Genomic DNA, 4,717 nt, shown 5'->3' with positions numbered 1-4,717 from the left:
ATGACATGTGGCTCAATAAGAAACAAGGGTAGGTACGAAATAGGTTTGGGTAGGTAGGAGAAACAATATAATATTCCACATGAGGTGGATCACCCACTGAATGTGGAATGTAACAACAAGATAAGTCCACAAAAGGTGGAAATTCTCTTACACACACTATCCCAATGTGGCACAAATACCCAAGTGTCTCATACCCAAACTACTATGAAATACATTTCCTAAGTAAACTTAAGTAAAGTGTAATAATATCCAAGATGAGTAAATATTTACACCAACACCCCCCCTTAAGTGCAACTTAGGGGAATCCACTTAAGTCTACAATGCAACTAAGAAATGCAAGATGGGTCCTGGCTATGAGGCCATGTTAGGTACCCATGTACAAATGCGAATGCATGCAACCTAATGCAATGAAATCTCTCACAAAGTGGGGAAAGAGAGAAAAACCCAATGGGGAAAAACCCTCCCCCAAAAGAGAGATGAAAACTAGATACAAAGAACTCTCATAGAAGTATGTGAAGGACAAAACCCCATGTGAGGAAAAAGTCCCCCCCATATGAGAGAATAAGAAGAGAGACTAGGAAGCCCCCCCTCAATGTGGAATCTGCACCAATGATAGAAGCTTGAAGATGAATAAAGAAACTACTCCACAAACGTCGAACCATGTTCCTCCCCTTAGGAAGAAACACAACCAAAGGTGTATCCATGAAGCCTCCCCAATCATGAAGGGAAGATGAAGCAAAAATACTCATGATGAAAGGAATCTCAAAAAACTGCTCAAGTATCCCCATGTCGATGCTGAAAGGTACCCCCTCCAAAGGTGGTAAACTGTGCCACACTGTTGAAAAAGGAACTCCAAGATCTAGTGGAGATGAATGTAGAACAATATCCAAAGACTCACATGTCTCCTCAAATGATAAAGAGACCTCCTCCAAGTGTTGTACAAAAGTATCCACAATCATGTCAACCTCTAAAGATTGATCATGTAGAGAATGCACAAGAGGGTCAGAGTGATCTCTCGCAACAATCAAAGAAGGATCATCTTCATCAAAGAGAAGATGAATGTCATCAATGGTGTCTCCCAAATATGTAATGTAGGACTCCACAAAAAAACCTGCAATGTCTGTCAAGTAGGCATCCCAATCAACCGAAGCTGGAAGACATGGAAAATCCTGCTACACTGAAACATAAGAAGGCAAAACTATCGCACTAGCTGCATCATCAGGTGCAATAGGCGGTGTGATATCAAGAGAAGGAGATGATATGCAAGGCTCAAGAATGGGGTCACATGTGAGAATCCCCAAGTTCAAATGCCCAAAGTTCTCCTCAAAATATGACCAAAATTTGAAAAAGAGTACAAGCGAGATGCATGATCAACCACCCCAGTCACAATGATAGCTCCACTCTCCAAGTCTCTAATGATAACTGAATCAGGTGTGAACTCCACAGTTTTCCTAGTTGCCCCATGTATGTTTGATAGATGGAAAGAAGATTGTTTGTCAAGTGGGGTACACACAACACATCATTGAAGGAGTTATCCCCAATGGCAATAGATCCTTTCCCAATAACATCCATGTATGTATGATTGCCCATCAAAATCTGTGGCATGTGGCAAGGCTCAAATGTAGAAAACATAGACTATGAAGAGGCCTTATAATGAGAAGCCCCTGAATCTAGAAGCCATCTCCTTGAATCAGGACTTGTAGTAGCACAAAGAGCTTGTCCCTTTCCTTTATCTGTCCCAAAAGAGTGATCCTTTCCTTTATCCTTGGAAGAAGAAGCTGATGTCGACATTCTATAAGGTAGGTTGATTCTATTCTTCTCAAGAAGATTCTTCAACTCATCAATATCCTTCTTATAAAAATGATGTTCATCATGACCCAACTTCTTGCAATATCCATAAAAAGATTGTCCTTCTATGATTTCCTCTTAGGTGAGAATGGTGAATCACCTTGTGGTGGAGAGGAATATTGTGCTCCATCTTGTTGTGGTTTTGACTTAGGTTGCTTTTGATTCTTGCCTTTTCCTTGATTGCGTTGATTCCCTTTGTTATCCACCAAAGCTTGTGACTTTGAAGATTTGAGAATCTCCATTATGGTCAACTTAGATTGCTCAAGTATCAACATCTCCGTGAATGAATCAAATGAGGGAGAAGTGTATGAGGAAACTTGAGCTAACCTATGGGTGTGAAAGCTAGATACAAAGGCTGCATACTCTGAAGGAAGCTTGTCCAACAAGTTGTAAACCAATTGAGCATCCTTTTTATCAATTCCATAATCCTTTAGCTTTTCTCTTAGCTCAGTTTCTTTTGTGACATAATCTTGGATTGTATCAAAATCCTTGGGATCCAAAGTTGTGAGTTCACTATCAAGCTTGTAGCCCTTAATCTCATCAACTTGGTCATACAATTTCTTAAAAATATCCCAAGCCTCTTTAATTGTTGTACACTTATCAATGTGAAAAATGATGTCATTTGATACATACTTTCTAAGAGTTCCAAGTGCCATATAATTCTTAGTAAGCCATTCAATTTGAGCATTAGGACCAGCCTTAGGATTAGGTGGTGTTGTAATAGTTTCAGTTACATAATGAATGTGTAATTTTTCCATTAGTTTACTCCATGCCTTAATCTTCTATGATGCATAATTATGAGGAGTTAATAGTGCAAATTTAGGAGAACCCATAGCACTAAAATCAAAAAACACAAGATAGAGAGAGACACAATCACACAAGACACCCCCCAAAATACTCAATCAAGAAACCCCCCCCAAAATGGTGTTTTGATACTTTATACTGAGTGCGTATACAATGGGCCACTTGCAAAACAAGGCGAAATGGACTTCTAATTTCAATTTACAACTTCTCAAAATGGGATTTAAGAGACTTCAAAAAATACTGCTAGTGATCTAAACTGAGATCCAAGCAAAATACAAGTACCAAATATGCCAAGAATAGCCAAATACTGAAAGTACAATTTCTACTCAAAATCACTGCAAACAAATAGCAGATTATGAAACCAGATGAAAAAATCTGCACTTTAAAAAAAAATGGCACCTGAAGAGGAGTCCATATGAGCCCAAACGAAGCCTCCAAAGTTGTAAAAATATGGATTTCATGATTTCCGAAAAAAATTGTATCCAAAAAATAGAAAATTTCTACACCAATGTATAGATAATGAAATTCTACCCCAAAACAAAAAAACAATTTCGAAAAAAGGAGTCCAGATGAGTGAGATATCACTATTTGACAATTGGCTGCAAAATTATAATTTCTAGAAAATTTCCACCGCAGCTTCAAACTTCAAATGTCTCTAGATTTGGCCTCCGAAGTCCAATTTAGATGAAACAAAAGGAAAAACTGATTTTTTTAGACCTTTTCAATCCAATGGTGACCTCAGATTTGATCCATCAAGCTTCAATAATAACTTGCAATAGAAAGCTCCAAAATAGACAATCTCAAATAACATCAATTTTTTCTCAATTGACAAACCAATGAAACTATAATGACTCTGATACCATGTGAGATTTTGTCAAGATCAAGAGGAAATGGAAAGCACAAATAAGAGACAAAAAATAATGATAGGAATAAACTGTATTCTATCAAGATGAAAATACTGATCAAATGGATCATCAATCGTTACATACAATGAATATGAGCCTGCTTATATAGGCAAGGCTATATGGATATGTGAGCACACAAACATGACATGTAGCTCAATAAGAAACAAGGGTAGGTAGGAAGTAGGTGTGGGTAGGTAGGAGAAACAATATAATATTCCACATGAGGTGGATCACCCACTGAATGTGGAATGTAACAACAAGATAAGTCCACAAAAGGTGGAAATTCTCCTACACAGACTATCCCAATGTGGCACAAACACCCAAGTGTCTCATACCCAAACTACTATGAAATGCATTTCGTAAGTAAGTTTAAGTAAAGTGTACTAATATCCAAGATGAATAATTATTTAAACCAACACTTTCCTTGAGATCAATTTTCTAAATACTTCCTTGCGGCGTATGTATTTTGGAATCTATTGTATGTAAATGTCTAAATGAATATAAAAAAAGAGCTCAAAAAATATTTAACATCATTTGTATAGTAAGTGTACCTAATCTATTCTCTAAACTACTAGGAGACCACAAAGAATATTGTTTATATAAAATTGTTTTGATCATAGTATAAGAAGGAATGGCACCTTAACTCGTGAGAAATATCAAGTGCAAGCTTAAGAAAAAAAATTAATATAAATCTAAAATGGGCACCATGTCAAGATGTAATTTGAAAATTGTAAAATATCTTTATTTTTTATTCATTTTTGTGTAAGTGCACTATTTTGGAATTGTCCTTCTCCTTTAGATATTCTTCACCTGAGAAAGCTTTAAACTCCTTGAAAAACAAATCTCAAGAAAAGATCACTTTATGAGTTAGAGGTTTTCATAACTTTTAACCTTTTACATTCTCATAGTAACCAACAAGAATCCATTTATATGCTTTTGAATCTAGTTTAGATCACTTACCTTGAGGCACATGAACAAAATAATCATAATCAAATAACATAAAGTACAAAATCTAAGGTTTTATACCTATCTACACATCATATGACATGATATCAATAAGAGATAAATAGGAAGATTGATTAATCAAATGACATGCACTACCTATAGCTTTTACCCAAAGGCCTTTACCAATATTAGCATGTCTAATTTATGCGTCTATG

This window comes from Cryptomeria japonica, chromosome 11 (genome assembly GCF_030272615.1).
Source record: "Cryptomeria japonica chromosome 11, Sugi_1.0, whole genome shotgun sequence".
In the NCBI taxonomy this organism is placed as follows: domain Eukaryota; kingdom Viridiplantae; phylum Streptophyta; class Pinopsida; order Cupressales; family Cupressaceae; genus Cryptomeria; species Cryptomeria japonica.
Note: the sequence above shows the minus strand (reverse complement) of the source record.